The sequence below is a fragment of the Rattus rattus genome, chromosome 5 (assembly GCF_011064425.1).
Source record: "Rattus rattus isolate New Zealand chromosome 5, Rrattus_CSIRO_v1, whole genome shotgun sequence".
Lineage (NCBI taxonomy): Eukaryota > Metazoa > Chordata > Mammalia > Rodentia > Muridae > Rattus > Rattus rattus.
Genome location: NC_046158.1, coordinates 48,929,125 through 48,942,133, shown reverse-complemented (window position 1 = coordinate 48,942,133; position 13,009 = coordinate 48,929,125).

Below are 13,009 nucleotides of genomic sequence, written 5' to 3'. Positions count from 1 at the left end.
GGAAGGAGAGAATAGACTTCATAGAGTTGTACCCTGACACACGAGCACACGTGTGCGCGCACACACACATACACATACACACACACATTGTACACACCATGTACACACACATGCATGTACACACACTCACATGCATGTATACACACTCACACATACACACACACATACACAGATACCATATACACACACCGTACGTACACCACACACACAAACACACAATAATAAATGTATTTTTATAACAGCTCATGCTAAGTGAAAGAAACCACAGAAGCACATGCTGGGTGATTTCATAAACTGTCCAAACGTGCATTTCTGTAGAGACAGAAAGCAGACTTGTGAGTAACAAGCCTGAGAGGAGAAAGAAGGAGTGGTAGCTAATGGGGACATTGCAATTAAACAGTAGTGATGGTTGGACATCCTGGAGAGTAGATTAAATAGCCCCAAATGACAGGTTGCATACTGTATGGGATGTTTTTAACGCTGGACTCTAAGTAGGAGAGTGTCCTAACCTTCAGCTTTTGCAGAAGGCTTCATTCCTGAGTTCAGCTTCAAATTACAAAACTGGAACGTGTTAAAAGCTTGCCAGAGTTAATCAACCACCAATTTTCCCTCAATCAACCCAATAAAGGAAACATTTGATTAGGTGGCCAGGGGCAGCAGCTGCCTGCATTCTGACCTTGGTGGGTGCTAATCATTAGAAGAAAGAGTCTTATGCAAACCCAAGGAGGTTTTCTCTCACAGAGGCAGAGAAAGGCAGAGATGAACGTCTCAGCCCAGGGAACAGAGAGCCACACTGAGCCTAGGAGTTTGCCTTCACTGAACCACAGATAGCAAAGTGCCTTTCATGGTGACATCCCTTTGTTAAAATGGACACAGACAGATGGCATGTTCATTTAAAAAAAAAAAAAAAAGTATTTCCAGACAGAAACGCCAAGCCCTACCCTTAGTGTTCCCTAGACAAAGGGACAGGAGCAGAGGGAGTTGAATATTTTCTATTTAAAAAAAAACCAACAAACATTTAGGGGTTGAAGAGGTGGCTCAGCGCTAAGAGTACCGGTTGCTTTCTCAGAGGACCCAGGTTGGTTTCCCAGCAGACGTGTGACAGCTCAGAACCTCTGTAACTGCAGGTCCAGGGGTCCCTTGCCCTCCCTGGCATCCATGGGTATTAGGTCCACCAGCAGTACAAAGGCTTCATGCAGACAAGCACCCGCACATGCCAAATAAAACCTTTTTAATTAAAAAATTAACTTTCTAACCATGTGGTTCTTTTTGTTTGTTTGTTTGCTGTTGTTTTTCAAGACAGGGTCTCGGTGTTTAACTCTGAGTAACCACTCACTATCCACTCTAACTCACCATTATACATCGGCCCGACTGCCTTCACAGAGATCTGCCTGCCTCTGCCTCCCAAGCACTGGGATTAAAGGCTTGGGCTACTACTTCTGGCTCTAATCATGTAATTCTAAGGCTTTTAAAACCAACATAAAACATACTGCTCCATGAATATTTTCATATACATAGAGATAATACATACATCTTAAGAGTCTCAGCCGGCCACTTGAATCTTTAGCTGGCTCTTGATATAAACCAATCAATCGAATTCAAATTGAAGTATCTCTCACTCGGACACCTCACAAACTTCAGTAGGGGGAAACGCTGAAGGATTCATCCAGATTTCAGCCTGATAAAAGCTGCAGGGCATGAAACTTACCTGGAGCCTGGGTCTGAAATTATTTTTAAATTCTGCCTCATTAAGCTAGGTACGATGACGCTATGTTGTGGATCGGTTCTAACGCCATTTTTGTTAATTCAGCTCTCAAAAATCACACGGGACACGCACATCTGCGCTGAGGGTCCCTGACCCAGTTGGTTCTGATTGGGAAATAAAGTTGTCAGCGGCCAATGATGGCAGGGAGACAGATGGCACAGGACTTTTAGGATTCCCTGGGCAAGAAACACAGGAAGAGGTTAAAGGGCTTTCCGCCATGACAGGCGTAGGAGACCACGCAGGGAAGCTGCAGGAGGGAGGGACGCTGAAATATAGGTATAAAGGGGAAAGTGGCCCCAGGAGGACTGCCCAGCAGGGTCCAGGGCAGCAAAGATAAAATATAGATTTAGTAAGTCTTAACTCAGGAATACTGGAGGGGGGTATGTGTCACATGGAGGTTCATTAGTAGCCTAGGTACTGAGCCAGCTAAAACATATTAAATATAACGGTTGCACATGTGTGTCCTTCTATCTGGGATCCAGAACATAAAAAGCCGGGGGGACAAGAAGCTTTACTGCACGCACCTGGCAGATTGAGATGATTAACAATTTACTGCTTCAGTGCTATCCTGAAATCCCAGCACTCAGAAGGCTGAGACAGGGGGATCATGAATTCAGAGTCAGCCAAGGCTACATGATGGGATTCTATCTCAAAAATAAATGGATGAATAACCAGGTGTGGTAGTGCATACCTTTTATCTCGGAACCCAGGAGTCTGAGGCCAGCCTTGTTTTCATAGTGAGTTCAAGGCCAGAGGAGATAGATAGATAGATAGATAGATAGATAGATAGATAGATAGATAGATAGATAGATAAATGGAATTACTGAGAGGACTGAGAAATTTCAATATAGACCATCTATTAGAAATGGTATTGTATTTGTGATCAGTGTTAAAACTCCCAGATGTGATCTCTGTAAGACACAAACAGGAGGAGGACTTTGTTTTTCGGAGGCCTGGACCAAAGGGATGGACTCTTACAAGTCTACAGTTAGCTTTCCTGTGTGCATGTGTGTACACGTGGGTGGCAAGAGAAGTAATGCAAGTGTAGACTTTCCATTTGTACCTAATAACTGTCTATAGAAAGACGAGCAAAGCCTGGTGTTTACTATCTTAAAATTGTTGCCATTTATCCCGTTACCAAAGTAATGGGGAGCAGAAGCAGGCAGGTAGGACCTCAATTCTGAACCATTAAGTATTTTCTTGTAGATTCCTTTATCCTCAATTTCATTGTAGAACCCACATTCCCACCTGACTGGGAGTTCACTTTCCAGAGCCCTCTCTGCTGCCAGCTCTGTCTGTTTGCCCAGGGAACTGACTTTACCCTCTGCCAGCTAATCTGGGCCCACAACGGAGTCTGACCTGGAGAGATGGCTTTTTCCAGTTGAATTTTGTAAGGCTTATCGGCTCCCCATCCCCCCGCCTGGTGCGTCCCTCATTGTTTTACATTACATTGCTCACACTTGAGCTACTCATACCTCTTCTGATCCCAGAGCTTTCTGACCAGTGGTAAATCCTGACCCTTGGGTAAGCAGTGTCATGGCAACACATTGCTCTGGTCCGTGGGACAACCTAATTAGGCAAACGGACCTTGAATCTCAGGTCTGCAACTTTTGTGTTGAAGTCTATTGACCAATAACTTAAAGCTCCAGGGCGCGTGCATGCGTATCTGTGTGGTGTGTGTGTGTGTCTTAGAATATGATATTAATTATATTATAATCATTAATTAATATAATTGATTGATATTAGTTATATGTACGTATATATACATATATACATACTGGCTGGCCAATGAGCTCCAGGAACCTACTGCCTCCACCCCTCTAGAGTTAGGATTACAGACAGGTCCCCACACTCAGCTTTTCCATGGGTTCCAGGGATCCAAGCTCAGCGTCTCGTATTTGAGCAGTGGGTACTGAGAGCCATCTCCCCAGCCCACCTTAACCTCTTTAAGCCTTTGTTTCTTCATCTCCAAACAGAGTGGCATAGCTGTCCCCATAGGGCTACTTGAGAGTTAATAAGACTGTGTATGTGCAATGTTATGTCCAGCACAGGACACCACAACCAACCACCCTTGCAACAACTCGTTAAACATCTAGTTCTCAAAGGCTCTGACTGCAGGATATGAAAATCAGACACCATTTCAAAAAGTCACCTTAATCATAGAAAAGAAATTATTGAGTGAAGAATTTAACTTTTCCTGAACAATTCACTGTGAGGAAAGAAAAAAAGTATCATTGGAAATGATACTTTTAAAGGGCAAACTTATTACACAATGACACTTCCAAGGTTTATTATTCCCAGTATTTAACTACTTATCTTTTCAATTTTCACACAAAACTAATCATTAATATTATCGTATTCTAGAAGTAATTATTTTAAAAGCTTTTGCTGTAATAGCTGAAGCCTCTCTGGCTATTTCTGGTATCGAAGAAGGGAAAAGTGTTTATTTTCTTAGGCCTGACATAAAAGAGATTGATTTTTTTTGATGCCAAGAAATCGCTTAGTATTCATGTGACTTCAACTTCATGGCATCTTGGAATGTTTATTCTTCATCAAAAAATTCTTCTGAGGCAAAAGAGCTCTCTCTCTCTCTCTCTCTCTCTCTCTCTCTCTCTCTCTCTCTCTCTCTCCCCTCCCCTCCCTCCCCCCCTCCTCTTTCTCTCCTCTCCTACCTTCCCTCAGCAATCAGGGGAGAGGTTGGAGACAAGGTCATGCGCTCTTCAGCCATGAGGTTAGCACTTGATGTCGCCTGCCGCTCACCCATGACTGGGTAAACACTTCCCACCCAATTCTACTTAACACTTCCTGTCTAAAGGATAATGTGAGACCTATCTTTCTGGGAGAGAAATTGATGGGTAGAGAATGGAATTCAAAGTTTCCAGACATAGGTCCCAGAGTCCACCACTTATCATTCAAACTGTGCTCAGCAAAAGATATACAGGTTTCCCAAAGAACCTCTTTCCCGTCCTTGATTTCCGGAGAGACCATATTTATCGTCTTTTACATGGGTTCCACATTCAACACAAATGAAGACAAGAGGTGTTTTAAACATATATGTAATAAACATGAATTTGGTAGAAAACAACTCTTCCTATGAATCACTGTAGAAGGCTGGGAGTATAGCTCAGTGGTAGAGCACTCGACCAGCACTAGTGAAACTGAGTTGGATCTCCAACCCTGGGGGAAAAACAAAACAAAACAAAACAAAAACAAGAGTTACTGTCAGTTTAACCATGTGAAAGTGACAGACACCTTTTTAAACATGTAGCTATGAAGACAATTTTATAATGATCTCATATTATCATCTCCATTTACAGATGAGGGAACTGAGGAACAAGGGGTTAAAGTGGCTTGCTGGGGTTCATGGAAAACTCCTGAAACAGGAGCATGGACAGACACACTTCAGAGTCACCGACTACCTGAGTTAGGAAGGCCGAAGAGCTTTCTAACACGTAGCTTACAATATCTTATTTTTTAAAGTTATTTTTCTGTTTATTTTCTGTCTATGAGTACACTGTCACTGTCCTCAGACACACCAGAAGAGGGCATCACATCCTATTACAGATGGTTGTGAGCCACCATGTGGTTGCTGAGACTTGAACTCAAGACCTCCTGAAGAGCAGTCAGCGCTCCTAACAGCTGAGCCATCTCTCCAGCCCTTACAATATCTTCTAATGAAAATATTTCAAGTATCACAAGCATAATCTCTCACATTAGAAACTCAAAGGACCGGCTCTAACCAACCAACCAACCACACACTGAGCTTCTCCTTCCTTTAGAGACCGTAGAGCTCCATTGTGAATTATTTTCAGTAACTCCCGGAAATGCTCACACTAGCTTTCCTTGCCCACTCACCAGGCATCAGCTGGGATTGTCGTAAATGACATCCCATTGAATATTTACAAAATCACCACCACCACAAGGCATAAACTAAAATCTTAGTTTGAATTTTACAGGTGTTTGGGGAAGTATGTAGCTTATAAAATGGAATGATTTACGTGGTGGCTGCAGCACTGGCCTCTTACGTGTCTGTAATCTCTCTTTCCTGAGATATGGTAAAGCCGATTGTTGGACCAGTAGCCCCAGGGATCACTAGTCCCAGTTTGTTTGCACAGATATATTTTAAAAAGATTTACTTATGTATATATAAGAGTGTTCTAGTTACATGAATGCCTGAAGGACAGAAGACGGCATCAGATCCCGTTACAGATGGTTGTGAGCCACTGTGTGGTTGCTGAGACTTGAACTCAGGACCTCTGGAAGAGCAGTCAGTGCTCCTAACCTCTGAGGCAGCTCTTTCAGCCCCCGACAGATATGTTTTATAAAAGTTCTCAGGAGCGTATAGCCTATTGAGCAGCAGTTTTCTCTGGACTGAAAATTCCACGTTGAGGCAGGAGTCCCAAGTCTCATGACCCCCCGCTCCCCCCAGAGCTTACATAAGCAATATGCTGTGGTCAGGGGAGAGAAGACCCTTAAGTGTGACAACTGCCTGCAAGTTGTACGGGTGACTGCAATGATACAGCCATCATGCATGCTGGGGTGGGCTTTTCAGTGGTACACTGCCCAAGTCACCCACGCTCCTATAACTAACCCCAGTAAACTCATTGATTCACCAAGCAATGGAGTTGTTTCTGTGGTTCATTGTCTCTCTCTCTGTTTGGGGTGAACAGAAATAGATGCACCAGGAGAAGTCATACAACAAGCCAGAGTTGAGGACCAACACTGTGGCATTTAAGATGGCAAGAACCGTTTCAGAAGTGTAACCCCAATTAATAGATGGTGATGTGAGGACTCTGAGAAAGTCCGTGACCCCCTGGGCTCAGAGGCAGAGGGCTGTGAACGCGGATGGTTGACAGAAGTGCCTGTCGTGATAGTAACGGATCTGTGTCTGTCTTGGGTACAAGAGAGCTTTGGTTTGAGGTGCTGGACACGAGGGAGCATCCCCTGTGCTGTGTGCCAACCAACGACAGCCCAGTTCCTTCACTTAGAGAATGAAAGAAACTGAGGCCACAAAGCTTTTTGGCTCTTATTATGGGAACCAAACAAAACTAGGGAGAATCCACGGCTAAGTTCAGTTTCCACCTCTCAAAGTTGTTAACACAAATGTGTGGCTCTCCCCTTGACATTGCCAAGAGGACGTAAGAGCGGCCTGAAAGTTAAACAAGCCGGGTTAGCACAGAAGTCTTCACACAACCTACGTCCAGTGCCCTTCACTCTTGTTAGGAGGCAAAGAGGGCCTCGAGCACCGTAAGATTGACTCCCTGCTCACTGCCTCCCCACTGTAGCAGCCAGTCAGGGTGTCCTCAAAGAGGGCCAGAGAGAGCACTGCAGGGCTGCGTCAGGAGCTATAACCACAACCTTAGCTCATTACTAAGCTTTGGGAGAGGCTGTTCAAGAATGCACTGGTCCTCCACAGGCTGCTGCTGCCCTTCCAGCGCCCCGAGGCGCATCTCTCTGGCCTCACATCATAGCCTGTTTTACAATCCTGCAGGGGTGACTCACATGTCCCTCTGTGTGTGTGTGTGTGTGTGTGTGTGTGTGTGTGTGTGTGTGTGTGATTCACAGATCTGTCATAAAGACTCCGTGAGTCACTCACTTCCTGATCGACACACTATGGAGACAGCCTCAGCCTCAGGATGCACAAAAGCACAGGAAAAGAGCCTGTTGGCCTGGGATGAGTTATGTGTTTTCAGGAAGCAGGTTGTTTTTAGAATAACCACACATGCGCTATATCTGAACTAAAAGTCAACAAGCTTAGGTCTCCTTACTGAGACAATGCTCTCTGTTCACAATGATTTTTATATAAAAATATGGTAAAAATGTAAATAGCATCAGATTTAGCATTTTAATGTGCAATGGTGACATTATGTCCACACTATTGTGCAAATGTCACTGTGGTCTGTCTCTAGGACTTTTGCATCTTTCCAAACTGAAACTACCAATTAATACTGACACCGGTCCTGCCTCCCCCTTATCAACGTCTTTCCTTTCCACCCTCACTAGCTCCTGTCCTGCCCTCGCTCATCCTTAGCAACTTCCTCCCTAGGTCTCTGTGAGTCCAGTCAGCACCTGTCCATGCTGTACCTCGCTGATCATTTGAGTCTTCACGTGATTTCTTTTTTTCAAGAAAAAATTAAGGTTTGGATTTTTGTATATTTCTTTCAGAGTTCCCAAAATATAAGGGGAAATGACTGGGTATTCTCCTCGTATCTGATAGCTGTAGATGGAGAAATAGAGGCGCCTAAAGACTGTTGCAATTGAAAACTAAGTTTGCTTAAGAAACCTGGATCCAATATTAAAAGATGCACCAATTTGCCCCAACCCAGGGCTTCCCACATGCAGGTAGTGCTTTGAAAGGAAGCCACGCTATCTGTGAATCTCCCAGCCAAAATCTCCTGGAAATCTAGATAAAGATTAACAGGGCAAGCTGTGGCATCCCTGTCTTACTGTTTCATACCAAACATCCACAGACTCTCCGGATGTTATCTGTCCAACCACTGTTCCCTGAGGAAAATCTCACAGGCACACTTCCTATGCCTAGCCACCCACACTGAGCTAGCATGGCTGACTCCATCCCTACCCCCACACACATGTGCTCAGGACACGCTCAGAAGACTTAGGAAGAGGCTACTAGCTGAGAAGTCCTGTTAGGGAGTTAGCCTAAGTAACACTCTCACCCTTAGGGTCCATGGACATTTTACCCCATTGTAACCTTGCCTGTCAAGCATCAATAATCTGAAGAGTCATGAGTATTTTGAATTGGCTTTCTTTGCACCGTGAGCAGCGTGGTACTCTCATAAATATTCTGAGAGCTGACTGGGAACCAACCATGATGAACATGGAAAGGAACATAAAAGCACACGTGAAGGCGAGAAGGCCAGGCTGACTCCATGACAGGCTTCACATTGGCAGTTAAGGAGACTAGGCCTAAATCTCTGCTTCCAAGAACTGGGCAACTCCTGGCAAGTCCAGGCTTCAGAAGGTACCCTGGCACCTGGCCTGAGGCAAGGACAATGGGTCAGCAGCAGTTTCCAGACTTTCTCAGCAACAAGTTCCCAGCCCCCACACCCCAGTAATGGAATGTCCGTAGAGATGGACCCAACAGATTGACATAGAGGTCACCTACTCCAGAATTCCCTAATGGCTTTAAATCAGGCCTACAAGCTTGCTTGGGTGTCTCTCTAACTTGGTAATGGGAGACCCCAGCATGCTGGACTTCTGCAAAATAAAACACTCTGCATTCACATACTATTTGAGTCTGGGGAGTCACGAACCTCTACAAAGGAAAGCAATAGATTTCCTAGGAGCTTGGGTTTATGTAAATAACAACTCTGTTGACACCTTCCTATTCTCCTCACCTGCTGTTGTTTTTGTAAATTCTTTTTCTTGGATTTAAAAACCTATGGAGGAGTTGGGGATTTAGCTCAGTGGTAGAGCGCTTGCCTAGGAAGCGCAAGGCCCTGGGTTCGGTCCCCAGCTCCGAAAAAAAAAGAATCAAAAAAAAAAAAAAAAAACCTATGGAAATTATGCAAGAATAAAACCCAGGGAAGGACAGTTTGGGACAGCAGAAGTACATAATCAGGAAGCACAGTGACCACTTTTAAATGTATGATCAGGTTCGACCTGCAGCTTCCCTAAGCATACCCCTTCATAAGCCTTGAATGGTTGGTTCTCATCCTTCTTAGAGGAAAGGCCAGATTCTATCAAGACCTTTGAGTTGCCTGTCTGCCCATCCCCTTATACCTCCCCAGGTTTATTTTGCATCCTCCTGTTCTGGCCAACAGCAACATCTCCACATTCATTCAACTCTGTGGCTCTATCACTTTTCTTCTACATGTAGGGTCTTTGCACATTCTGTTCCTTACCCACGGAATACAGTTCTGGCCCAGTCTTTCATCCAGTTCAACCCCTAGGACTCTTCAGCTTCCCTAGCTCAAAGCACAACCCCTGGTTCCCCCCTCTCCCTGTCTTTCTCTATCCTTATTGTCCCTTGTGACAATTTTTTTCTTGGTATGAGAGAGGCTAACACTCTCCTCTTGTTTCTAGATTTTCTGTGAGTATTAAATGCATTTTCCCCCAATGGCAGACAGAACAGATATCTAATCCAGCTTTCTAATGTGCACCCTGTAAGCAAAGACTAGAAAGTTAAAAACATGCAATTCCTAGACTCCCTTGCAGCTATGTTTTCAGATGTCATGGGGATTCTGCTTGCAAGCACTGAATGGAGGAAGCTTGGAAAGGAGAGGCCTGGGTGAGAGGCAGATGTCCTATGTGTGTAGTCATAGCTATGGGCCTGGAGTGAACAGTACTAATATCTAGCTTAAAGCCAAGCCTTCTGGCAGTAGCTTGCTGACTATGGCAGAGGTGAACACTGTCTGAGAAAGCCTTTTTTGGAATACAGTTGTGGAAAGTACCCTGGAGACCCAGACTGATGCTTGTTTCTCTAGATTTTGCAGCCATGTAGTAAGTGTCTGGTCCCCTATATTAATTTCTTTTCTGCTTGAATTTCTCAGGTTATCTGCACTGAACTATGTCTGGTAGACATGAGGAATTGCTTCTTGAACTGTAAACTATTTTGGAAATGTGGCTTATGTCCACTAAGGCCCCTGAATGACCTCTTTATTTAATGTCCTACAACACAGAATCATTGAAACATGGGGAATTTCTGAGTGTCAGTTTGCAATTTAGTTCCTTTTGAGTAGTCTTGTTTTCCCCTACCTGGCAAACAGTAGTCTGGGTTTGTCATTTGTGGAATTAGGGGAGGATTTTCTAAAGTTGAACATCTCTCAACTCATCTCTGGGGAGGGCAGAGACATTCCTTTATAAGGTGGAAATCTCAAGCCATGCTCAGTGATCGTGCATGCCTCTCTCGCTTTGACAAATGCATCCTCAATGCTGGCTCATTCTTTAGTCATTCCCTACTCTGTAGGGACAGGAAGACAGGAATCAGGCTTCAGTTTCCACTCACATTTCTCATGGCCCAGGGCCGCCCATTCCTGTACTGGGGGTGGTAGCCCCATCTGAGGGTAGTGGGGTGAGTTCCACAGGACGACAGCATGGAGGTCTTGCTCCTTCGGTGCATCCCCCCACCCCCACCCCGGTTGTCTAAAGATTCTGGCTCAGCTACAGAGAGCTCAGCTGGAATGCCCTGGGTGTGGCATTTATGGGCTTGAATGGAAAAACCTAAAGCTCAGAGGGAGTGTGGGTGAGACAGAACTAAGCTCACCTACAGCAGCAGCCTTGGGCCTCTGATCATTTCTCAGCCCACTTGACCACTCCTTAGATGCTTGTGGCAATTGCCTGCCAAGATAAAAAGGTCTCAACTAACGGAAGTATGGGAAGGAAGGGGTGAATAACATGAATCACACAGAGCCTAGAGATGAAGTAGCAGAAGTGTCAAGAACAAAGCAAGCTGAAAACAAATTGCAGCCAGGCCTGAGGGCGCAGTCCTGTAATCCCTGCTCCTCAGGAACCTGCAGTAGAATTGAGTTCAATGGCTGCCTGGGTTACTGTCTTAGTTGGGGCTTCTGTTGCTGTCAGGGGACACCATGACCAAGGCAACTGTTATAAGGGCAACATTTAATCAGGGCTGGCTTACAGGTTCAGAGGTTCAGTCCATTATCATCAAGGTGGGAAACAGAGCAGTGTCCAGGCAGGCATGGTGCTGGAGGAGCTAAGAGTTCTACATCTTGATCCAATGGCGGCTAGGAGAAGACTGTCTTCCAGGCAGCTTGGAGGAGGGTCTCAAAGCCCAACCCACAGTGACACACTTCCTGTAACAAGGCCACACCTCCTAACTGTGCTGCTCCCTGGGCCAAGCATGTTCAAACGATCACAGCTACTGAGCAAGTTCCAGGCCAGCCTGGGCAGCTCAATATAATCCTGTCTCAAGACATTTGAAAGAAAAAGAATGGTTAGAAGCATGGCTCATAGGGGTTGGGGATTTAGCTCAGTGGTAGAGCGCTTGCCTAGGAAGCGCAAGGCCCTAGGTTCGGTCCCCAGCTCCGGGGGAAAAAAAAAAAAAAAAAAAAAAAAACATGGCTCAGTGGCAGAGCGCTCTCTCTCTCTCTCTCTCTCTCTCTCTCTCTCTCTCTCTCTCTCTCTCTCTCTGTGTGTGTGTGTGTGTGTGTGTGTGTGTGTGTGTGTGTGTGTGTGTGTGTGTGTGATTGCTCAGTGGTTAAGAGCACTTGTTGTTCTTAACCATATTCACGATGTCCTGTTTCTAATACCCATACGGTGGCTCAGGACCATCTGTAATTCCAGTTTCCAGGGATTCAATGCCCTCTGTTGGCTTCCATGGGCCCCGAGCATACTCATGAAGTCGATGCATACAAGCAAGCAAAACATTCACATACATAAAATAAAAACAAAATTAAAAATTTAAAAAACAGGGGACTGGAGAGATGGCTCAGCGGTTGAGAGCACTGACTGCTCTTCCAGAGGTCCTGAGTTCAATTCCCAGCAACCACATGGTGGCTCACAACCATCTGTAATGAGATCTGATGCCCTCTTCTGGTGTGTCTAAAGACAGCTACAGTGTACTTACATACAATAAAACATAAATAAATAAATAAATATTTTTAAAAAATTAAAAAACAACCACAGGAAGACCAACAGAGTCAACTAACCCAGACCCTTGGACTCTCAGAGGTTGAACCATCAACCAAAGAAAATTCACAAGCTGGACCTACGCCTCCCCATGCATATGTAGCAGATGTGCAGCTTGGTCCTCGTGTGGGTCCCATACAACTGGAACAGGGTCTATCCCAAAAGCTGTTGCCTGTACATGGGATAAGTTCTTCTAGCTGGGCTGCCTTGTCTGGCCTCAGTGGGAGAGGAAGCACCTAGCCTCACAGAGACTTGGAGTGCTAGGGTAGTGGGGATACCCAGAGAGGGTCCCACCCTCTCAGAGGAGAGGGATGGATACAGGAAGGATTGTGGGAGGGGCGACTGGGAAGAGGGCAGTGAGCAGACTGTAAAAAACAAATTCAGTTAAAAAATTAAATTTAAATTTAAAAAAGATTAAAATATAAAAATCAAAAAACCTGGAAATCCACTGAAGACTTCAGACTTCCAGATTCCCTCTATGTTTCCTCACCTGCTGACTGTGTAGGAAGAATCATGGTGGTTTCTATGGGGGAGGGGCAAAGCTTGAAGCTGGGATCTGCTGCAGAGGATTAGCACTAAGAGGTCCCCGAGGAAAGAGTTCCCCAACACCCTCAGGAGAAAGAGTGTTGGGCAAGA